The 25921-nt window shown below is 38.6% G+C and overlaps 1 protein-coding gene across 12 annotated transcripts in view; it reads right to left on the reverse strand.

The window, feature by feature from the left end:
* Positions 1-25921, reverse strand: part of LP (LIM domain containing preferred translocation partner in lipoma) — a 723802-nt gene that overhangs the window by 217619 nt on the left and 480262 nt on the right. Inside the window, exons 8-10 of one of the 12 annotated variants that reach the window (XR_011619543.1) lie at positions 24912-25140; positions 24633-24690; positions 1568-22840 (exon numbers count right to left, since the gene is read on the reverse strand). The exons of the other annotated variants lie outside the window; for them this stretch is intronic. The gene's annotated coding sequence lies outside the window, so the exon portion shown is untranslated. Of the gene's footprint in view, positions 1-1567; positions 22841-24632; positions 24691-24911; positions 25141-25921 lie in introns of those variants that run through there. 12 annotated transcript variants of the gene reach the window in all.

Raw genomic sequence — 25921 nt, forward strand, 5'->3', positions numbered from 1 at the left:
TTTAAGCAGCAATGTACTTGACACTCAATATGACAAAATGGGGAGTGGAGAAAAGAAAAGTAAAAACTTGTTTGAAAGAGTTTTATCTTTAATCTTAATTTATCTTTTATCAGGTACCAGGAGATTTTGAAGGCAAAAATAAACCCTCCTGTGGAAACACTTCATTTACCTAACAGCTTGAGATCTTTGCTGTGAATTATCTTTTATGTGACACTCCCCCATCCCTTTCTTGAGTCTGGATATGCAATTAAGGGAAATACAAAGCTGTAAATGCCAGACACCACAAGGCCCTTCAATCAGATCCAAGGTGTCTCACATGGGAAGACCACAAGGCATCCACACGTGTGCAGGTTACGGCACAGGCTCACATTCACACGGAGATGCCTTCCAATGATTTTGATCCCACCGTCTCACAGTTCGTCATGCTTTTTTTTTTCTCCCCACTTGTTTCTTCTTTCCCTTTGGACTTTGTAGTGTCTTCTGTTCTCTTTGATGACAGTTTGTCAATTAGATGCATTCCATTCAGTTCAGAAGTTCATTAAATTCAGATAACATACTATTCTTGCAAACGGACTGATGTTTATTAATGTAACATGTGACACAGGCAGTACAGCAGGGAATTTGATCTTTTCTTCACATTACTCAAGACACCTAGAATAATGTATTGCATCTGCTATTCACTAAGGGGCTTTATAATATTATTTACATATTTAAAGATTTCTGGAGAGTCATATGCCTTTGAGAAATCATGAATGTGTGCATTGCACAAAGATAAATTAGATATAGGCAATATGCTGATTCATATATCTTTAAATAGCTTTAATTTTTGTGGCTGCTTTGCGAGGGGATGGAGAAGAAAAGGGGCAGGAGAGAGGAAATAAGAAGCTCTTTACCTAATTAAGCATTGGGTATTTAACAAGATGTTGGAACTATTAATAGCTACCATAAAGTCAACCTTTATATTTAAACAGTAAGTATAAGTCCAAAGTATTTTCCTCTATTTGTTATCTCATTAAACTGTTTTTTCTACTCTGCCTTTCTAAAGAATAAAAACAAACAGAAATGAAACAAATTCTATCAGGCCACAGTCACTCACAGAACCTCACCAGCAGGAAAGATTTCCAAAGGCATGCAGTGAAAGAACTGAGATGCAGGACAGTCCGTGGTAACTACGGGCCCTCTGACTCTCCCAGATCTTAGTAGCTGTTTGTGCCAGTCGAGCCCATTAGGATAAAGACAGTTTGAAGCAGCCCAGTGATGCTGTATCACTTCAGGATAAATAAGGCTAGCAAGTTTAATTCAAGAAACACTACTCAAATGAATATTACCTGCTGAGCACCTTAGATTCTATGAGATGATTTTTTTCCCCTTAGGGAGCTTCCAGTTTAGGAAAAAATAAAGCACTACGTCTGCATAAGTGAGAGAAAGTTTTAAAATATTTTTATTGTTTCACGTAAGGACAGGATTGAGCCAACATTTCTTCTCCCTTCTTTTCCTTTCTCTTCTCTTTCGGTCACACTAATGGCAGATGTTGAAACGTTCACGTTTGGTGCAAGTGCACTGCAATAATAGTCAAAAGCTTTACTTAAGAGTGCAAAAAAAATTAAGCACTAACTAAACATCAGAATATTCCTGTTACACCCCCAAGTCTGCTGCCTATTAAATGAATGAAAGAAAAATGAGTTAGGAGTTCTCCAAGATAAATCAGCTTCCCTCAAGTTAGTTGCTTAAGCCTATTTGAAGACATGCTATAGATGAGGCAGGGTGCATGTGAAAAATGCATCTTTGTCAAGTGTTCATGAGAAGACACGCCTTAGAGTGGGAGAAAGTATTTGCAAACAACACATTTGAGAAAAGACTATTATTATTGAAAATATTCAAAGAACTCTCAAAACTTACTAAGAAAAACAGCCATTAAAAATGGGCAAAAGACCTGAACAGACACCCCACCAAAGGAGATATACAGATGGCAAATAAGCAAAGAAGCCTGCTACCATAGGCAAAATCCAAAAGTCTGATAACACTGATACAATAAAATTCTGGCCACAATGTTGTAGCAACAGGCACACGCCTTCATTGCAGGTGGGACTGAAAAATGGTACAGCTACTTTGGAAGGCAGTTTGGCAGTTTTTTAAAAAACTAAACATCCTCTTACCACACGATCCGGCAATCACATTCCTTGATATTTACCCAAATGAGTTGAAAATGTATGTCTACAAAGAAACCAGCACATGGATGTTTATAGCAACTTTATTCATAATTGCCCAAAACTTGGAAACAACTAAGATGTCCTTTAGTAGGTGAATGGATAAATAAACTGTGGACATCTATATAGCAAAATATTATCCAGCATTAGAAAGAAATGAGTTATCAAGCCATGAAAAGACATGGATGAACCTTGAACATATATTATTCAGTAAAATGGCAATATGGAAAGGCTGCATCTTGTACGATTCCAACTATAAAACATTCTGATAAGGCACAACTATGAAGCCAGTAAAAATTTCAGGGGTTACCAGGGGTTGGGGGAGAAAGTAATGAATGGGCAGAGCAAAAATAATTTTTAGGGGCAGTGAAAGTATTCCGTATGATTCTATGATGGGAAATAAATGTTACACATTCATCAAAGCCCAAAAAATTTACAACCCCAAGAGTGAATCCTAATGTAAACTATGGAGTTTGGGTGATAATGATGTGATAATGTAGGTTTATCAATTGTAACAAATGTGCCACTCTGGTGGAAGATGTTGATAGTGGAAAAGAATATGTATTTGTGGGATTTGTGTGGATAGGGGGTATACGGGAACTTGCTTGTATTTTCTGTTCAGTTTTACTGTGAACTTTGCTTTTAAAAGTAAAAAGCCTATTTAAAACACACACACACATACACATACACATACACACTCACAGATCTTTGGAAAACCATTTCACACTAGAGATGACAAGAAGTCCTATGATGCTTACTACTGGAGCCTAAAATAGTTGAAAGAGAAGTTTAAGACAGAAATAATGAATATGATTCTTGGTTCTGATTTTAACTAGCTATTTAACAAGCCCTCTAAACATTAATTTCTACATGCATCAAATGGGAACAAATATCTACCCGAAAGGAGTTTTGTCACCATGAGAATAACGTTATGAACACATAAATATTACACACACTTTAAAGTTTGCACACATTATTGAATGTTTTTTCTTTTAGATACGTTAAAGCGCCTTCTGCAAAGAATTGGCTCCCCAAATCTTAGGTTTTATGTTTGCATATGCCAACATTGAACAACATTATGCTGTTGCAATTATTGTAGATAAACAAAATTGGGAAAGGAGTCACAATCCTGTGATTGGTGGCCTTAGGACCATTTTCACACATCAGGAGAACCAAGGCAAAAATAAGGAGAGAATGTAAAAAGCAAACCTATGAGAAATACGTATAACAAATACGTGTAAAACTAAAAAGCAAATGAGAATGTCAAACTAAAAAACAAATACGTGAGCTGTGCTTTGTGCCATTCCACTCATTTTATTCTCTCGTGCTTATGCTTTCAAGGAAATAACCAATGTAGTCCAGAATAAGCTCACTCCTGTTACACATAAAGTGAAAACCATTTGGATAACAGACAAAGAATTAGCGGGGGATAGATCGGGAGCAATAACAATTAAAGGCAGAGCCATATAGATTGCAAAATAGTTTCTTTCCTATTCTTAAATTGTGTGTGTGTGTGCACCTATAGGATCTAACTCCACAAGGAGAATCAAAAACATAAAATGAAAATAGAATAAGCTAATCAAATACACATATGTACAATGGGTTCCATGAGAGAAGGCTGATAGCAAGATCCCTTGCCAAGCTGTGAGACAGAGCAAGGATCTGTAGCAATCCGTGGGGAGTTAGGAGCAAGTCTCTGGCTGTACTTCTGTGCTGTAGTGGATCCCATCCCAAGTTACCAACTTACCTGCTTGCCTGCCAGACTCTCATTTTTTATAAATCTAACTTGGAAAACAATTGAAGACACATTTGTTGAATAAATATATTCCGAACATATATTAAAGGCCACCCTGGATTCCTTTGTTAGCAGCCAGTGAACTACACAGATAACTATGTTTACCGGCTTACTTGATGGTTACATAAAAACAGTTCCAAGGTGAAAATGAGTAATCCTATTTTATAGATCCAAACTGAGGTTCTGATAAAAGATGTAACATGTAAGTGACGACTGCCTTGATAGAAAGCAACTGAGTCTAGATCTCCTGACTTTGAGAATCATGTTTCATCTACTGTATAACATTCTATTCACCTCTGTTCAATAATCATTAGGTCCCAGGGACACAGAGAAATATATCATATATAAAGTCACCTAATGCCGAAGAAAAATTATCTCTGATACCTAACAGGTTATTTTATATCATAAAGAATGCATCAAGATGCACTGTTATTTGTTAACACTTACTAAGCATCTAGACTATATCTGGAAACATAAAGTTGAGATGCAGGGGAGGCTGCCAGCTCTGTGGTCACTAAGAGCACCTTGTGTTTCCTGAAAGACATTAAAAATCTTCAAATCACTCCATCATTATTTCATTAAATCCATTCTTGCAGCTTTTAAACCGAAGTGTTGTGTGGAAATGGGGCTCTGGAGGATCATCAAGAAACTCTTTTAGCTCAAAGGCAAATATAATCAACCTAAAACAGCAGGTCAGCAGGTCAGTAATGAAGTCGGCCAAAGGACCAGATTGTCATACCTTCTGGAACACTGCAGGGACTTGAAGATAACGTTCAGTGAAAGTCCCCTTTCTCAATTTTGGAGGGAGATGGGTAAATCCTCCCCGGAGTCGGAAGCTCTAAACAGTCAAACATTTATATGGATGGCATATCTGTGTCTTTTGTGTTATTAATCCACAGATAGCGTCTAAGATTTCTGCCTCCAAAGATAGAAATGCATTTCTGTTTCAGACATGAAGCTGTGCAAATGCCAGGAAGAAGCAGCCAAGAGCGTCTTCCGTGAAGTAGGACTGAGAGAGTGGAGAGAGGAGAAGCACGGAAGGGAGATCATTTGTTTTAGACTCATTAGGCCTATTAGTTTGTTAAGCCAGTCGCATGTGTTAGTTTAAATAAAAAATAACTTCAGTTGGGAGGCCAAGGCGGGCAGATCGCCTGAGGTCAGGAGTTCGAGACCAGCCTGGCCAACATGCCGAAACTCCGTCTCTACTACAACTACAAAAAATTATCTGGGCGTGGTGGCAGGCGCCTGTAATCCCATCTACTTGGGAGGCTGAGGCAGGGAGAATCACTTGAACCCAGGAGACAGAGGTTGCAGTGAGCTCAGATCATGCTGTTACACTCCAGCCTGGGCAACAGAGTGAGACTCCGTCTCAAAAACAATAAAATAAAATAAAATAAAATAAAATAAAATAGAATAAAATAGAATAAAATAAAATTAAAAAATAACTTCAGAAATATGGAATACTTCTTCAAATGTTTCAATAACAAGAATACTGGTTACTCATGCATCATCGTCACTGTGTTGATCGATAAACAAATATGTCAAGTAACCCCAACACAGTCACAAAGTTCTAAGGTTAATAGGAATATTAAGATAACACATATCTGAGCTGCACCATTATGTATTTTTATGTGTTACTTTTCAGTTTACAGGACCTACTCTTATAATGCTATAAGAGAGGACCAATGCTATAAGAGTACTATGAGCATGCATATTTACCAATGGCAGAATCTGTGATAGTATTATCATAGAAGTGGTGTTTTTGAGCTTAGCCAACTTATATATTTATTAAAGGCATTCTCTATAGAGAAACAATTGTATTAAAAGCAGAGGGATGAATGTAACAGGTTAGTGTGCTTGGAGACTAGCTCTTTGTTTGGGTTGGACAAACTATGGATATCATGAAGAAATATTGGGTAAAAAGACTAGAAAGACTAAGAAAAAAAAGGCCCATAGATATCAGGCTCCGGAGCACAGACCTAATCCCATAGTCATGGGAAGCTGTTCAATGATAAACTCATGAGTAGCAAACTGACAAAACCAAAACAAAAAGAGCATATCAAATATGCAGAATTCACTGGTAATGCTAAATTTATACCAGCCTGTGATCAATGATTTATAATGTCAAGGAAAGCCAAGTATAGCAAATAACATAAGGACAAAAATTTTGAAATTAAAGTTGTAATGACAGTCACACAATTCTTTGCCTTTTTAAATATATTTTTTATCCATATCAAAATGAAACAACTGTAGTAAATATCTTGTACTATCTGCTTTTGGATATATATATACGTGTGTGTGTGTGTGTGTGTGTGTGTGTATATATACACATACACCTTGACAGCTCTTGAAAACTTACACATCACTACGTGCATGCTGGAGGGGAAAGAGGAAAAAAATAATTGAATTCAGATATAGTCTCCTTAGACAACTTAAAACCCCTAAACGATTCAGCAATTAATAAAATACCTAAAGGCCAGCAAAATGTTCCATAGAAATGGGCCAACATGGACTCTATTTGGAAAGCCCTGTGAGAAAGTAGGGGTCAAATATTATCTTCAAAGGAGGTAACAGAATATCCTTTTCAAGAGCTATTGAATGAGTGGTTAGCTACAAGTGGTATCATGTAGTAGAAAGAATAAGAGACACTGGAAAGCTTGAATTCTTACTTCATAATTTACTAGTCCTGTGATTGTGAGCTGGTCCCTTCTCGAATCCTGTTTCCTCATCTAGTTCACAGAGCTATTGTGCAGCCCTTAGTGGCATGCTGTACAATGCCAATGTTAGGTATTATTCACTATTATTTCTTCAAGCCAGGAGGCTTCACAGAACCTGCATTTCAAATGGAGGAAATGAGTGTGATTTGTTTACAATCACAAATCCAGTCAGTGGGAAAGTCATGTTAAGAGCAAGAGCTCCCAAATCCCTCCAGATTTAACCACCAGGAAATGGGTCACCTGTCAGTAGGACAAGAAGGACACTGTCTGATGTGATTTGCTACAATTTGGCAAAAACAGAAGCTTAGCCACAAGGCCTTGGCAGGTGAGCAAAAAGGTTGTTGCTGGTTTTTTCCAACACTTTGTTTTTAAATGTAATTGTTTGTTTGCTTTTTTTGAGTCTACACAATCTGTTCTTTGATTTGGGATCTCAAACAGTTTGCGATTGCCTCACGGTTTTAAAGATCAACTTTAAGAAATGAAACCAACTTGCTGTCACAGGCTGTGAGCTTGAAGGCAGCCAATATTTGCAGGCAGAGCATGTCGAAGGAGGCACTCAGGTTTGTCTTCAGGACCCTTCCTTTGAGGCCTGGCAGCACCTGGGAGCACTTGGGCACAGGCCTTCTTTCTAAAATCAAAATTTGTTTTGGAGACTGAGTTTCGCTCTTGTTGCCCAGGCTGGAGTGGAATGGCGCGATCTTGGCTCACTGCAACTTCTGTCTCCCGGGTTCAAGCAATTCTCCTGCCTCAGCCTCCTGAGTAGCTGGGATTACAGGCATGCGCCACTACGCCCTACTACATTTTTTGCATTATTAGTAGAGACGGGGTTTCGCCATGTTGGCCAGGCTGGTCTTGAACTCCTGACCTCAGGTGATCCAGCCACCTCGGCCTCCCAAAGTGCTGGGATTACAGTTGTGAGCCACCGCGCCCGGCCCAAAGCGCTTTTTAAATGTGAGATTAGCACCGCTAGCACTTTGTATAAGGAAGCACTGAAGTCACTCGTAAGAGCTGCATATGGTAGGTTTTCACTGAAAAGTTCAAAACGGTATCAGGATTATTTAATTTAAATAAACTTTCATATAGACCAATTCTCTCTACTCTGTAGTGGATTTCTAGTAGATATTCTCCTTGATCCTTGGAGAAGAACTCATTGAACTTCTAAAATTTAAGAAAACTTAAGGTTGGGAACAAGCGCCATGGTGATCTATTCAATTCACAGAACTGCCTCATTTGGTGACTAAATTCCCACTGTAATGTTCCAGCCTCCCCAGGGGTGATAATCACACTATCTTCAAAATAAAATAGTCATTGAGATAAGCCATGCTTCTTCCATGCATCTTCTACCCAGCATCATTATACAGTGATATTGATTAAGCAATCTCCCTAATTCTGTCTGCCAATTTTATCTTAATCTGTTTCTAAAATCCACCTTATGCTGTGTGTCTTCCTTGAAGGGAACAGGATAATTCTACTTTTTTTTTCTGATGTCCTTTCCCTCATCTTGACCCTGATACCACTTATTGATCAAACTCTGGGCTCTTTTCTACGTGCTGCCAGAAATGGAAGCTTCTCTTCTGGGCACTTTTTTATTTTCTAGTTAATGGAAGAACAGGGGCCTACTTTAGACGCATATCAAAGTTCAGGTGACTAGAACATGCAAACAGATCAGTTGAGGCTAAAGGAAGAGAGAATATCCTGCCCTTTATTGCAAAACAAAACATGAGCCTAAAGAACAGTTCATTTTGTATCTTCTGTTCATAGTTGACTTCTCTATGATATATATGTATTCACCTGATTAAAAGCCAGTGCCATTTTATTTTACACACATATTACATATACGTTTGTCCCATATGAATTATTTAATTTATGCAATTTTCCTTTCTAAAGGATGCTGGTCAAACTCCATCAAAGTCCTGGACTACAGTATTCTATCGGTATTAGTATGATTAGGATTGTTTCCTTCCTGCTGGGTATAACCAAATTGAAGCTATCTTCCTAATTCCTGACTCACTAAAGACACTGCAGGTTGGAGTCCTCTGAAATGAAAGGATTCTTACATTTGCAGATGCAGAATCTGCAATCTCTACTTATAGAGGAGGAGACTGGGTAAGTTACTGGGGGCCACACAGAAACTCAGCAGGATGTAGAAATATTGACAGACTTCAACATTTTGCTGAGTGCAGTGCTTAAGCATCAGTTACTTGGAGAAAATTGTGGAAAATTGCTCCATTTGGTATTGTCATTGATTTGTGGAGATATGTGGAGTATATGTGTGTACACACACACACACACACGCACACACACGCAACACAGAGAGAAATAATTGTCTGCATTTTAAGGGCTTTGTTGATTTTCACCCTACAGTATGTAAGAATCTTGAAGTGAAATGTGGCTAAATTCGTATGATGCACCATTTTTAAGGCATTCTAACACTGACAGGTTGAACTTCCAGAATGTTCTACCTCCCTGTCTACTTATGTTATTTCCTCTGTCAGGAATGTCCCCTTCTTAACACTCCTTTCCCCGAGGTCACTGATTGTCCAGGCTCAGTTGGCCAGATCCAATCAACACCATTTTCCTTCTGAATCTCCTCTTAATTCCTAAAGAACATCGTTTCTCTTCATGTTACTTAATTTTGTTTTGTGTACTCGTGCAAATCAATTGGATTTCCCTTTGTATAAACCACAGTACTATAAACCACAGCACTTTTCCTAGCTCCACATAATGATGAGGTCCTCAGGAAATCTTTGTGACTTCTATTTCCTAAGTATAAAATAAGGGTCATGGGCATTTTATAAAGCACACAAGACAATCCGTTCACTGAGACTAAGCTCACAGGGGACAAGGGATGCTGGCTTGATAATCCTTTACCCCATTCTACCACCAAGCAATGGCAGTGGTGGCAAATCACTAACTGAGCTTTAGCTAACAAGCCTGAGAACAGAAACAACAGCACAACCAATTAAAGATTTGTCAGTTTTGCATCTAAGACTCATAAGCAGATCCTAACCAATCTACTGATCAGAGATTCTAATTTCTTATTTAATAAACAAAGAAATAAAAATATCAAAATGCAAAGAAAGAAAAACCAAGAAGGAAAATGAATTTACCTCATAAATTTAGTAACTGAAGGCTGTATATGATGTTGATTGGTTACACTGGGGTGGGTGAGTTAGACATGCCTATGAATGCAAACTCAAAAAGACAGTGCAGTTAGTAAAAAATATTTTTGCAGACTTTCAATTATCTTTCACAGTCAGTCTCCTACTCCAAACTGGACCATCTCTTATATGTGGATGACTTCAGTCCAATAATTTCTTTGTAACTCATCTGTTTAGAACTCAGGAATTCATTCTCTCCGTAAAAAAACAGTGCTATAATTGCGTGTTAGGTTCACAGGCTAATCCAAAATTTCTATTAAACCTATAATTATGCTAACCATATTTTCTGAACCCAAAATAGAGACATGGTATGACAAGTTCAAGTACAAAAGAAAAGTAATAACAAAAACTTACACAGACAGAAAGTTACCATGTGCTCATTTAATCCTTACAACAGCTCAGTGAGGGAAGTCCTATGACATCCCCTTTCAGTAGATGATGCTCGGGGAGATTAGGAGAGGTGCTCAACATCCAGAGCTTATAATTGAAGCAGTAAGATCAGAATCTTCATAGTCTGATTCCAGAGCCCATCTCTTAACCTCTATGCTTTATTATTTTTTTGCTAAAAGAACACGTAATGAAAGCTTCAACCTATTGTCTCAAGACCACTCTTGTTGAGGCAAGAACTGGCAGTCGAATCAGTCTCTGCTCCAGCTGCCTGAGGAAAAAGACACACACTTCCAAACCAGTGTTAGAGGTTCCACGACCCAAGACAGAAAGCTGAGGCGTGAGGAGCTTAGACATTTGGGGATAGGGATCTGGAAAGAAGACTGAGCACATAAATACAGAAGTAGAAGTAGCTCCTAGACAGGATGTGGTAAGAGGAGTGAGCATAAGGGATGGAGACCTATGGTTACCAGCATGGTGAGTAACAGGACCTGGTAAATGGTGGGACTTGGGATATCTCTTTTCTCAAACACCAGGGGATGTTTAATTATTATCCCTTAAAAGGCTTCATCAAGGCACTTAAATGACTTGTTCAAGGTTTCACTGCTTATAAACGGTAAAACTTACCTGACCCTACTTCTGACTCTAAAGCCCCAGGGCTGTCCCCTTAAGTCAAACTTTCTGGCCTAAGTCTACAGATATTCCCCAGAATTTAGAATTGATCTGAAATGCCAGGGAAAAGGGTCTTTTGCATTCTACAGAATCAGTTCTGTTTTGCATTCTACAGAATCTGTTGTATAGAATCTGTTTAATTGAACAGATTGTCTTCCCTCTGGCCAAAATTCCACCTGAGAAGGAGAAAACCATGTGATGAAGAAACCCAACTGGTGACAGAGGGTCTATAGGCTGGTAACAGAAACAAGGAAAGAAAATGAGGACAGAAAATAGAGAAACCTCCAAGGAAAGTTGAAAGTGAGGGAGCCCTGTGACAATCTAATAAGAAGGGCCATATGCACGTTCGGGGAAAGCATATGAAGTCCAGATCACTATTCCTTCCACTGGCAGCATGTACAATGATGTCAGGGGCAAAAACAATCTCTTGGCAATGTCTGGAAAAAGGCAGGTTGCTCCAATGCAGGAAAATTCAAAGACCCTTTTCTCTTGCATTTCAGATCAATTAGAAATTCTGGGGAACATCTGTAGACTTAGGCCAAAATCAAAATTTTCCCTTAAATCAAAATTTTCCCTTAAATCAAAATTAGACTAAGTTTGATTTAAGGGAACAATCCTGGGGCTTTAGAGTCAGAGGTAGGGTCAGGTAAGTTTTACCATTTATAAGCAGTGAAACCCTGAAAAAGTCATTTAACTGACTTGATGAAGCCTTTTAAGAAATAATAATAAAATGGAGATAATGATTACAACCAACCTCTGTTATAAAGACCAAAAAGATAATGGATAATACTTTAGAAATGGTGGTGCCATTATTAACACACTGATCAGGTTTGGCTGTGTCCTCATTCAAATCTCATCTTTAATTCCCACGTGTTGTGGGAAGGACTTGGTGGGAGGTAATTGAATCATGGGAGCAGGCCTTTCCTGTGCTGTTCTCGTGATAGTGAATAAGTCTCATGAGATCCAGTGGTTTTGAAAATGGGAGTTTTCCCGCACAAGCTCTCTTCTCCTGTCTGCTGCCATGTGAGACGTGCTTTCCACCTTCTGCCATGGCTGTGAGGCCTCCCCAGTCATGGGGAACCTAAGTCCATTAAACCTTCCTTATTTTGTAAATTGCCCAGTCTCAGGTATGTCTTTCCAATAAAACTTTATTTACAAACACAGTGGTGCGCTGGATTTTGCCTATGGATTATAGTTTGCTGGACTTTTTTTCTGGAAATATAATACAAGTCCCTTTGTTTTCTATTTCCAAGTGTGAAAACGGACTGATACACACAACAAACTATTTCAAGATAGAATTGAACCTTCTAGAAATAAAACATTTGTTTCTACCCTTGACCATGTATCATGGTTTCATGCTTTTAAACATAGTTTAAGTTTCTACTCTTTTATGATATCTTTCCATAATTCCAAAAAGCCAGGCCATCTCCACTCTTCAACTCTTCTCTGCCTCATTATCTTATCTCAGATACAGCATGAGTTACATGAAGGAGTATTTGCTGCCTTGTATGTCCATCTCCACTAACAGACTAAGGGTTCCTGGAAGGCAGACTGCATTATATATGTCTGAAAATTCCAGCACATGGCAGAAATTCCTGAAGCATACAATATCCTTAGAACAAACTGGTTCAAGTTGAAAGGGAATTTTTCTATCACCTAGCCCAGTTTTTTTTTTTTTTCTTTTTAATTGTTCTACATAATTGACTGAAAGTTTCAAAACTGCATGTTGTATAAATTTAAAAATATGATTAGGGCCACTAATTTTTTTCTTCTCCTTCAGGATTAATTCGCTTTTATAGAGTGACAAGCCTTTTCAATAAAGAGACGGTAAATATTGCAAAGTTTGTGGGTCATTTGGTTTCTCAAAACTATTCAATGCTACCAAGTAGACAGAAATCAGATATAGACAACACATAAGCAAATGGGCATGACTGAATTCCAGTAAAACTTTATTTACTAACACAGTGGTGCACTGGATTTTGCCTATGGATTATAGTTTGCTGGACTTTTTTTCTGGACATATAATACAAGTCCCTTTTTTTTCTATTTCCAAGTCACTCAGATAATGTCAAATCCTAATAATCAAATGCCCTGTTGCTTTGCCAACCAATTTTAAATTGCAACCCCACGCTTAATATTTGTGAAAATCCTTGGGCAATCTGATTTTTAGTCTCTCACCTTCTGACAGCACTTGGTATAGGTCCATTAGAATGCAACCAACAAAGACAGAAGATAGCAGAGAAAAACAAGCAGCGAAACAAGTGTCCACAACCCTTTACTCTGATGGGCACAAGCAGGGGTCTAATTGCCAAGAAAAGAGGTTTAGAAACAATGTCTCATGATATCAGAAGACGATAACGTCCCTGTTTTATGCTAGCACATCATCTGATACAGAATAAATGCACAGTAAATCAGGGAATAAATGAGGAGCACAAGGGATTCTGGCTCACAAAAAAAATCATTTTCAGCATGGACTGCCTGAGTTTATGATAATACTGACATTGCCTCCAAGAAATTCTCTCTGCTTTTTTTCTTTAACCCATCTATGGAGTGATAACATTTTCTCAGCTGTTTCTGTCTCCATAATTAAATTAGATATTGGTGCCTAATCGAATTCTGTAGTAAGGATATAGCAAAATGCTTGTCATATAGAGGGCATAACAGTTTGTAGAATGAATGGATAGATGGATGCAAAGCACCAGACAGACTGTGTTTCAAGTGAGAAAGCTATCCTAATCTGAAACACACCATTAGGTAGGAACTCAGGACAGACAAATGGATAGATAGATAGATAGCTGTAGCTGTAAATATTAAATAATGATAGAGACATAGAAACAGGACAAGGTGGAAGCTTAATAATTATTACCTACAACGGAGGCAAATTCCCTCAGGAAGAATTTACCTAAGCCTTCCATGTGCTTCTTGGTACCTTGTTCCATATGACATTTAGCTTAGGAAGTTGGCATTAGTTATTTCCGCATCTGTCTCCATTTCTTAATCATGAGACTCTTGAAGACAGGAATCATAGTTGACTCAGGAATTATAGTTGTTTCATCTCTCTCTCTCTGTCTCAGACCCCAGTGCATTTCTTCTATGACTCACTGAAAGGCTTTATATAATAATAATAAAAAAAAACCTTCACAGCTATTTGAAGAATAAAGGATTTTGGATGCCTGGCAAAAGAATGTAGGTGCTATCACTTCAGGATTACCGAGATGGTATTTCTCTAGCTGAAAGTTTCACCTGCGGTTATCACTTCCCACAGGGAAAGGGCCTGGGTTTCACTGCAGGAGCTCTGAGTTCTATTGTGGTTAAGTCCAGTCCCCTTTGGTGAGGCTGAGATGAGGACTAGTCTGGATACAACTCCTGAAACTAAACACGCATTAAATCGCAGTGATGTTTATCCGTCATCCAAAACCAGGAGGCCAGTCTGGCAAATCATCCCAACCTCTTTGTCCAAGGATATATTTTTCTTTGGCTTGAGTATTTACAATGTAACCATAATCCTAGTTAAGCATCATCCTTTACCTGCAAATGCTACTGTCAGAGCATGACATACTGGAAACTTAAAGCTATTTTAAATGTAGGGCTTTGAGAAATAAAAAAAACTAATTAGTTTCTCACTATCAATTTTTTTTTTTGCATTCGAAATTTCCTTTGTTGAGTTTACTTAAAATATAGAATATCCTTTGTGAAAATAGAACATTCCTGCTATTAAACTGAAAATGACAATGACGATAGCACTTTGACAAGATAACACAGTGATAAAAACATTTTGTAGCAAACACTTCATATGCCAGAATTAGAATCAAGCAAACACTCTTTTCCCTTCCTGAAGCATTACAGAAAAGAGGAAAAACCTTTTTAGAGAGGAAGAAAAAATATTTTTTGACATGTGCATCTTAGCTTGGTTACAAGAGCTAAGAAACCAATACAACCTAGCAACATGCTGGCCCAAACTGGCCAACAATAAAATAGAAAGGGGAAAAAATAAACCTCCAGTGCCAGATCCATCTCAAGTGGAAATTTTCTTGGTGCTTGAGCACCAGAGTCATCATTAAACTCTGGAGAAATTCCCCAGCCTCAGAAATACTGGAAACAAATACCCAAATGAGGGTACTATTTATTTAAAATAAGGGTACCATACTGAAAGTGATTCAAGAAGTATGAAGGCCAGAGAGAGCAAACGAAGGAATGAATGAAAGAGAGACCAATAGGACAGAGACAGGGATCTGATCTTACTGCAGTGCACCAAAGATGATATCTGGGTGTCTGGATGGGACCTGAGTCCAGGCATATACAGGAACAACTCATGGTTCCCCACCAGTCCTTCTTGATGAGTATTCATTATCTGAAACGGAAACCTCATAAGCCAGTTATGAGCACTAAGCAGGATCGAACTTCCCATCCCGATTTGGCATTATGCAAACCTGTGAGCTCAATGGATTCCCAGGGGCCTAAGGTCTTCATCTATGGAGTGGGAATAAGGCAGGATCCTTTGGGAGCCTTTGCTGGTGGTGAAAAGAATTCACCATCCCTATGTAGCCTGTAAAGACTGTAGAATCACATGATGGCTCATTTTTTCTAAGTAATACTTAGATAAAGTTTAATCAAAAGTCAACTACCTCATGTACTCAAGTCAACTAAAGTACTACTATAATGCAGAGCACCAACTTATTCATGGAATGTCAGGAAGGTTCAATTAAAATTCTCCTATTTATATAGTGTTCTATTGTCCAAAAAGTACTTTTTTTTTTTTTTGAGATGAAGTCTTGCTCTGTCACCCAGGCCGCAGTGCAGTGGTGCGATCTCGGCTCACTGCAAGCTCCAACTCCCAGGTTCACACCATCCTCCTGCCTCAGCATCCCGAGTATCTGGGACCGCAGGTGCCCGCCACCATGCCCGGCCAATTTTTTGTATTTTTAGTAGAGATGGGGTTTCACCGGGTTAGCCAGGATGGTCTCGATCTCCTGACCTCGTGATCTGCCCACCTCGGCCTCCCAAAGTGCTGGGATTAGAGACGTGAGCCACCGCGCCCGGCCCAAAAAGTTCTTTTTCACTGAGTCTCATGTTTGAAACTCACAACAAGCAGAGTGAAAAAGGTCTAATGACTATGCCAGATTTACAAATGAAAACATTGAGGCTTAGTAAGACCAAATGATTTAACTGAAGACCCATCTTTGACCACAGGCCTTATGTGCTGACCACATCCCACAGCTTTTTTCATCCAGTCTTCCCTCACCTTTAATTATGAAAGAGGAACACTTTTTGAGAAAAATATGCTAAAGTCGCCAAGATAGAACAGAGAAGGATCAGGTCAGGCAGCTGTGATTATATTACGGAAATGACCGGCAGTGACTCTTCTTGAAAGAACGTGTTTGAGGTAAGCTCAGGTGCTCAGATGCTCTCTCTTAAATCCATGCAGACAGGGTGGAGGTGATGCTTGTTTTGTTCTGGGGTCCCCATAATAACCAGGACTAATGTGAATGCACTCACTGTCTCACATCCACACCTCCTTTATTGTCTCTTGAAGGTATACAAAGGGGACCATAGGGAATGGCAGGGAAAGGTTTCTTGACCTTGGAAAGGCATTAGTACCGGCTGTGTCCTGAGGTATAAACACGCTAAGTCAAACAAAACTCAAGAGAGGGCAAGAGAAAAGGAACAAGTGAATCAAGTCTTCTGTTTATAGTCCTTGCAGGCAATTTTTTTTTTTTTTTTTTAACTAATGAAAGATCCATTCATGAAGCCCTATCTCTCAATTAAGCGGGCACTTTCCATCAGGCACTGCAGCAGATCAAGCCAGGTCCCCTGATACAGTGAGCCCTGTGTGAGGACCACAGCTGGCATCCCACAGTCAGCAGTGTCCTGCACAGGGTGGAACCAGGTCGGGGCTGGATGGTGGGAAATGTAACGTGTTCACCTCCACTCTCTTCTGCAAGTGAGCTTACACAGGGAAATCCGGAGTAGAAGTGAACAGTTCAAAACACGGGTTCCAATCGTTAACAAGAAGGGTGAGTGGATGAAAAGAAGTAAACATTAGTCGAATACCTATTATGGGCCAAGAAGTAGGCCAGGCACTGGCATGTTATCTAGCTTCATAAACAGTAATACTCTGCATGGCACATATTCACAGTAAGGCTCAGGCAGGGGAACCTAGCTAGACACCAATGGCCAGGAAGCGGCAATGAGATGTGCACTGAGGTTGCAATGATTCCAGAGACTGCATTTGTTTGTTCCTTTTATAGTTTCCTGATGATTTCTTCGGTTTATGCATCCAAGCTCAGCACCACGTGATAAAAAGGGAACTTCTGTTTCGTTCCCAGCTGAAAAACTTTGGCTTTCTGCCAAATGGGGGGCATCAGTTGAGGTGATTTCTAAGGAACATTTAAGATCTGGTAATGTTCCAAATCTGTGGCACATAGGAGCTTTCTGTACTAAAATGTAGCAAGATATCAGTGGTTTTGAGGTTGTGCCCCACAAAATACCAGTTTGCTCTGGGTAACCCTATGTACACATCCTTACCTCTGTGGGCAACCTGACTGCTATGGGGCTCACTTGCATCATTGGTAAAACAGGTAACAAAAACTCGGCCTACACTCATTCAAAAATTTGCAGGGAGAACCCACTGAGTTTACAGTACTTTGTTATTTTACAGATAAAATCAGCATTATTGTTCTTCCAGGGGCTAGCTTATAGGGTTCCTGATCATTCACTAGTAGCCAGGACTGCCTCAGTAAACAGAACTTTGGGTACAGTTCTGTTTATCATATTATGCTCCAGGTGGCCAACTGAGGTTCTGACTGACCGCCCTTGGTCACTCTCTGACCAAGGGATAAATCCTGAAGGAAAAAGAAGAAAATGTTGATACTTGGACCCTAGGGTGAATGGATGATGCTATGAAAGTATCTGTCCCTAGCATGTTGCCACACAATATCTATACTATCATTTCTTCCTGACAACAACCCTGATATAAGGAAAAAATATTTTCTCCATTTTACAGGTGAGGACATACAACCATGTCAAAATCGGAAGAAATCTTAGACATAATTTCATTTATTTCTCTGTTTAGATTTATGAAAACTGAAAGCCAAGTCTTGGAATACGTGGGCAAAGCTTTAAAATATAAACATAAGGTCAGAATTCTACTTTTACCTAATGATTATAAATTATTTTTCCTGCAAATTTTGCTTAGATTCACATTCATTTGTCGGATATAAATTATTTAAGGAATCTTTTAGATCTTTTAGGAATTTATTTTCTTTTTCTTTTTTTTTTTTGAACTGATATCTGTCAATCAGGGCATGACAAACTTTACAATCCTCTCAAGGTAAAAGAAGCATACAAAAATTTACTTATAAATGCACTATCCCTTTACAAATATTTTCCTATGAACAAGAAAAGAAGGGCTCAGTAGGTTTATCTGAAGCCACTATGGGTTACAAAGGAGGGCACTGGCAAAACTGATATTAAAGTGAAGGGATCCACGTTCCCACACTGTAGGTATTACTGAGCGTCTGTCTCCTAATGAAAAGTGAGCTTGCACTCCACGGATGAGACCACACCTCACATAACAACATCTGATTTTGAGCCTTACATTTCTGAATAGGGATGAGGACAGGACCCCGAATACAGATGGTTTTGAAAATCATATTTATGAAGAATTGCTTAAGCACTGAGGATGGCCATCCAAGTGGAGAGAAGACTGAAGAGATTTATGAGTATTGTCTTCAACATACCTAACGAAAGCATATAGACAAAGGTGCTTTTCCTCTCTCCCTCCAACCCCTCCTTATTTCTTTCCTTCCATTAAGGAAAAAAAAGTTCTAGCACTGAGAAGTAGGACAAGGGTTTATAAATAATGAGAAAGAGCTTTCACTTATTCAAATATAAAAGGACTTGCTTTGGAAGGTAATAAGCATCACATCACTGGAAATAGTAATTATAATAATAATAAAAATAACCAGCAACTGAGTACGTACTATTTTCCAGAAGGGGCTAAGTATTTACATATATTTCTCATTTACTCTTTACTATAATTCTATATGTAGATGCCATCATACCAGTTTACAAACAAGAAAGTGGAAGTTTAGAGAGCTTCAATAACTCAAGGTCACTCATAGTTACTAGAAAACAGAGACAAAATTTAAGTCCAGCTTTGCCTGATTTCACAGTTTATACTAATCTCTTTCTTCCTGTTCCCTCTCTTGTCTGCACCCCACACCAAGTCACAGCTACCTTGTAATAGATACTTCCAACAAATACCAGGTTTGGAAGAATTGGTCACCCTTATGTTGGGTTAATAAATCTATGTAGTAGCTGGCCATCTCCTCTCAGCATAGATTCTTCTCTTTTCTTTTCTGATAAAAAATTTTGGCTTCCACATGATAAAAACCCACTCTTTTGCAATGCTCAATCACACAATTTTATTTTAGAACTTTTTTTTTAAAGCTTGGAATAAATAATAGATGAATTTCAGTGGCAGGAAGAGAGAGAACCATTCTTAGATTACATATCAGCAATGTTGAAAATATACTTTTATGTTTTACTAAGCGGCCTCCAAATTTGAGATTAATTCAGGGGTTCTCTAATCTGAAAGGAACATCATTTCCCACATCAATTTATTTTTATCTTTGCTCAGAGTCACAGGGTTCTCCTGAGGTCCACCAGGGTGTTCAGAATTCTTGGATCAATATTTAAGCTTCTGCATAAGATGGAACCATTTCATCCTACCAAACGTCTGTTTACTTCTTTCACTAGAATCCTTTGCTTTAGCTAAACTGGATACTCATTGATCCTGAACTTGTGAAGTACATTCCCAGGGCTACTGCCTTAGATCCTTTTGTTCTTACAAACCAGGATGCTCTAAATTGTTCTTCTAACCGAATCCTCTCTATTTATTAAAGTCTAGCTCAGATCCCTTCTCCTCCAGGAATTTCTTTAGAACACAGAATAAATGATCTTATCTCTTCATCTTTTATTAAAATATGACGATCATGAGATTCTTACTGGTAGGTATGAGGTAGTTTTTCTTTCCCAGTACTAAAACTGCCTTATAGTTAAATATTTCATGGATATTGGATGATGTTACTGATCTTTGTTCATGAAAATTCCTCTAAAATTCCCAGTCAGGAGTAATTCTGTTTTCCTTTAAGTATCAAAGATTTTATCTCTATCTAGCTTGGTACTATTTTCTACCTTGTGTCACAGTTATTTGGGTTACCACTGGGTTCTTCCCAATAGACTTCAGGTTTCTCAAGAAAAACGATCTAATTGCTTTTTGTACTCCCAAACAGAAATCCTAGAACATACAAGCTACTGAAATATGGAGTATTTTAAAGCGATGGCCCAGGGGTGGCCCATGGTCTGTTAGAATCCTAACCTGCCTGAGTATAGGACAGGAGACATCACATCTATACTCCTAGGTTGCGTATACGCTATCTAAAAAGGCGTTCAGAAAAATTTTGTTTTATTGGAAGGAATCCACAACTACTTATACTTCATTTCTTGTAAGAGTATCAGAGAGCTTCACACATGCTCATTCTCAGATTTTTATAGTATGTCTTCAGCAATGCAATATTATTTCTCCTGTTATTCAGTGGTGACAATATTCCCAGCTGATGAATCTTTAGGTGCATGACTTATTTATTTGAATCTAAAAGGCTAAGAAAAATGAAGAAGTGACCGTCTTGGAGTTTAAAATGCACTGGTCTCAGCACATTCTACTCGTCTATAAATAGAAGAATAAAAATGCACCAAATTAAGTGAAGTAAGTTCGCCTAATATTTGCTGCAACCTAGCTGCGGGGCCCTGGGTACAACTTCAATCTCTGAAACTTTGACTTTCTCCTCTGTAAAATGTCTGGGCTAGAATAATGAATGTTCAATTTCTAGCTCTAAACATTCATAATTCTGAAAGGAATGTATGTAGTAAGAATCAAAAGTTTCCTCTCATTCATTCCTAGTCTCAAACTCACTTCTTATACCCAGGCTAGAGCAAAATATTTCAGTGGTCAGAAACTGTAAGTTCTTTTAGCATTTTGGCACCTTTATAACTAAAACTCAATTATCGGGTTATTTTATTATTATTTTTTTTTCTGAGATGGAGTTTTGCTCTTGTTGCCCAGGCTAGAGTGCAACGGCGTGATCTCAGCTCACCGTAACCTCTGCCTCCTGGGTTCAAGCAATTCTCCTGCGTCAGCTTCCCGAGAGTTGGGATTACGGGCATGCGCCACCACACCTAGCTAATTTCGTATTTTTAGTAGAGACAGCGTTTCTCTGTGTTGGTCAGGCTGGTCTCAAACTCTCGACCTCAGGTGATCCGCCTGCCTCGGCCTCCCAAAGTGCTGGGATTAGAAGTGTGAACCACCACTCCCGGCCGATTATCAGGTTACTTTTATGGCATCCATCACCCACAAGCATGGCATTTTATCCCAATTGTTGACCTCCTGAGTTAAAGATGTCATCATGTCACATAATAAGTCTCAGGGATAAAGCTAAAACACTCTGAGTCTTTAACATTAAAAGCTTAATCTCCTAAAGGGAGAATTCACCGAATACTGTATGGGGACATTTATTTCATTTCTTAGTCCGGCACTGTGTGTGGCTTCAGGAAAGTTGTTGACTACTAAACGTTAACCAAACATCCTATTTTTAGAAGAATATTTAGCTCCATCTTTATAGTGTCTGGACCTGTAACTACCCATTTCTCTAACATTATGCTGAGCCACATGAGAAAATTAATACAGTGATAATATTTCCAGGACACACTGAGTCACTGTCCAATGTCTAAAATGGGAAATAAATAATTTATGAGGATTTCTTAGCTCAATGAGAAGAAGGGTACTTGACTACTGGTTTTCTGAAATAAACCTCAGGGTTTAACATTGGAGGAAATACTCTATTCCCCAAAATTGGGTAAGCTAGCTTAAAAAAAAATACTACTTCAGGCTCATGAATATGAAGTAAGCATGGGCAGATGTCAGTATCACCAATAATTATCAACAGTAACTGCTATAAAAGCAAGGATGCGGTTTGCTTCTGATGGTAATAGTCCTTCTTTGGAAAATGAAAGATCAGGTCCATTCCATCCAGCAACCAGCCACGGGAGAGGCTAAGGATCAAAGACCTCCAGATTCAAATCCCAGGCCACACAGAAAGAAGGGAGTTTCTATCAGAACAGGCTGAATGTCACAGCCATTGTGGGAGGCTGCCTAGTCCCCATGTGAATTAACAGAAGTGTTGTGTCTGTACTTGGTCCATCTGAAACCTTCCTTTGCTGCCAACTTTACCTCAAAAAGAAAAAAAAAAGAAGAAAAGAAAATAATAGTTACGCTCCTGGATTCTGAGTCCTCACAGCGCTGCTGCATAAAATTATTTTAATGGCAAGCAAAAGAGTCTGCAAAACATACAACGAAGGCATAATAAAATGGGATACGCATCCTGCTGCTCCGATTAGACTACTTCTATTCAACAGTTGTAACTACTGACTTGTTTTTCCTTTGGTATTAGGAGCCTTATTACAGTGCTGAACATAACATACCTCATTTTGTTTTCCTGTGCTTGTCTCTCTTACTGATGACTGTAATTCGATATTTATGAAATCACCTACAAATACCGTATAATCCTCCCCACTACTGCCTCCCAAATCGTATAAAATTTTTCAGAGGACAATAGAACGATGTACACTTGAATGCATGTGTCCTCTTCTCTAACCACTTCTAACCAACATTCTTCCTCTCAGTCTCTCGCTCTGGCTGGAGAACACACTGTACTTTGGAGATAATTGACTGTGGAATATGATGATGTTTATTCAAAAACAGGTCACACAGACTGCAATTTGAGAGTCTTCCTTTATCCTCTTTACTTATTTTCATCCAAGGGAAATGCATAACACTGTTTCCTGCAAATCAGAAATGTGGAGCCTTAATTACTTCTTTAGATTTAACCTACTGAGAAAAATCCACTGCAAATGTACCCTCCTCCCTTGCGACTGGGGAGATTTGGAACATTCATCTCAGATTCTCATTTAGAATACACTAGAATGAGAGTGAGTGTGCACTCACATCATTTTAACAGTATGTTCTACTGTTTCTAAAAGAACACATTATGGCATTTGACCTTATGTTTTGGAGAATAATACAAATAGTAATTTCTGTATGGGAAGTTGTGATTACAATAATCAGTTTGTGTTATCAATAATCACTGCCATGGTATAGCCATGTAGACAGACTGCTCTTTGGCTTGAGGTCAGAGCTTTTTCTTCAGCAGCCAGTTACTATCATTCTGATCTATTGAAGTTTAAAAAAAAAAAGAATTTTCCAAAAGAGATATATGATAAGGCAATGAGACTCTTGCTATGGGAAGAGTACCCCATATAAATTACTTCTATTGTAAAAGAGATACCCATATTGCATAGGTTGGATTTTCATAAATTGAGGTGACTTTTATGGGATATCATTAGGGATCTGTTTCTTAATCTGAATACCATCCTTCAATTTCCATTTCAAAGATCTAGGCTAGACACTGGGTAAAACAGGTGACTCTAACACAAAGAGTTTATTACTTGCAAGCAGCTTCTCGACATAGTCCTTTTTCCAGTAATTTAATACCATTTTTTATCAGCCCGGTCACTGGAATTTCTCCAACACTAAATTCAAATCAGGAATTGGAATTCACTTCAATAAACATTTACTGAGTACTTATTGTGCCACTGGGGAAGTGCTAAGTTAAGGAACAAACTCATTTTATTTAAACTCTAAAGAACACATCATTCTCCCACACCCCAGGACATCCTCTGATTTCTCACTATATCAAATTCCAAAACCAGAACTTCTAGATTCTGATACATTAGGAATGTTAGCTGAGATGCTGATTTTTTGAGACAATTTCCATTGCTCAAAACGCAAGGAATGGAGCCTCTTAGAGGCTCAGCAGTATTGTGGGTATTTCCCTTGCACACACACGTTCAGTTCTCACGTGGTTCAGAACGCCTTGTCTGAGCATGTCAAAATAATCTGAATAAGGCTGTTCTCACAATATTTGTGGAGAGACTAGAACCAAACATACTGGTAACCTCTTGAGAACAAGCTGTCTAGTGAGATTTATGCTCCACAGTTCAAATGAAAGGAACTTAGAAACATATCCAAACTCAGTATTTATCTAGATGCAATGACAAGCTTTCTAAACCGTCCCCACCGATGCCCAAGAAGCACTATCACAAAATAGAATCTTTCAAACTACGCAGCATGTGAGTTAGAGACTTCTGAAAGCCCAGAGGCATCAGAAATCTAATCATTCTCCTAAACGTCTATGAGATTAATGTCAAACACATAAAACATATTTTAATAATATAACTTAAACATGGAGCCCATAAAGTTTGCAACTCAAAACAAGAATTATTTTACTCTAGTTGAAACTCTTCTGCCATGTCCTACGTTAGGGAGATGGAGTGGTTGACAAGAGCCAGATCGAGCAGGAGAGCTGCACAATCTCTTTCTGGTCCCTATTCTATCTTCTACGCCAGTGATCCCCAACCTTTTTAGCATCAGGGACCAGTTTTGTGGAAGACAATTTTTCCACAGATTGGGGCATGGGGATAGTTTTGGGTTGATTCAAGTAGTTTACATTTATTGTGCATGTTATTTCTATCACTATTACATTGTAATATATAATGAAGTAATTATACAACTCACCATCATGTGGAATCAGTGGGAGCCCTGAGCTTGTTTTCCTAAAACAAGATGGTCCCATCTGGGGGTGATGGGAGACAGAGACAGATCATCAGGCATTAGATTCTCATAAAGAGCACGCAAACTAGATCCCTCACATGCGCAGTTTGCAATAGGATTCACGCTCCTATGAGAATCCAATACCGCTGTAATCTGACAGGAGGTGAAATTCAGGCCATAATGCGAGTAATGGGGAGTGGCTGTAAATACAGATGAAGCTTCACCCACTTGCCCGCCACTCACCACCTGCTGTGTAGCCTGGTTCCTAACAGATCATGGACTGGTAGAGGTTCATGGCCCGGGGGCTGGGGACCCCTGCTCTGTGCCTGTAGGACCATGAGCAAATGACTCCAGGCCTCATTCTCTTCATCTATTTCTTCTGTCACTGATACCTTTGAGGGCAAGGGATTGTGTCTTCTCTACCTCCATTCCTATCACAGGGCCTGGCACATAGTAAGTGATCAACAAATGTCTGCAGAGAAAATGAGAAAAATAATGGTTTTAAACCAGATACTATATAAACTCCCCTCCAATGCTAAAGTTAATTTGATAAAGAAAATATCAGAGTAGTCATTAGAATCACTGAGAAAAGAAATGAAAAGAAAGAGAGCTTTGATTCTAGAATCTGAGACACTAAGTGCTTCCTAGTATTTTTTTTATATTAAGGTTTATGTAACTACTCTTTATATGGAACATATTCATGCAGACTTTTGTATAGATCCCTTTAAAATATATCTTGTGTTGACTGACAGACTGATGGTAGTACAGTTTTGGACTAATCAAACTATGCATTTTATCTGATAGTTCCATGACAGAGAGTAAGCCATGTCTGGAACAAAGTGAAAAACGAGATCAGAAGGTTAAAAGCCTTCAAATTATTTCCATGAGCAAAAGAGTAAAAAGGAATAACTCTATAGTACATTATACAACATAAGAGGCATCAGTCAAAGATGGACCTGTGATAACAGCTTGAAGAATGATATGAATGATATATAGATGATAGATAGATGTACTTTCAGTTATATCCCTGCCATTTTACTTGTAAATATTGTGACTGTATTACCTCCATTTGGCAAGAGTGACAGATTATTTTTGTTAGCATGCCCCTCCTCACCCTATCTGATTTTATTTTAATATACTCATGCCATTAGAATACGTTATCTGGAAAAAAATCACTGTGGGAAGAGAAGATGAGAGTGTTCATTCGCTGTAAACAGCGGACCAGGATTTGTATAGTCTTTCTTATTGTTACT

The sequence above is a fragment of the Macaca nemestrina genome, chromosome 2 (assembly GCF_043159975.1).
Source record: "Macaca nemestrina isolate mMacNem1 chromosome 2, mMacNem.hap1, whole genome shotgun sequence".
NCBI lineage: Eukaryota > Metazoa > Chordata > Mammalia > Primates > Cercopithecidae > Macaca > Macaca nemestrina.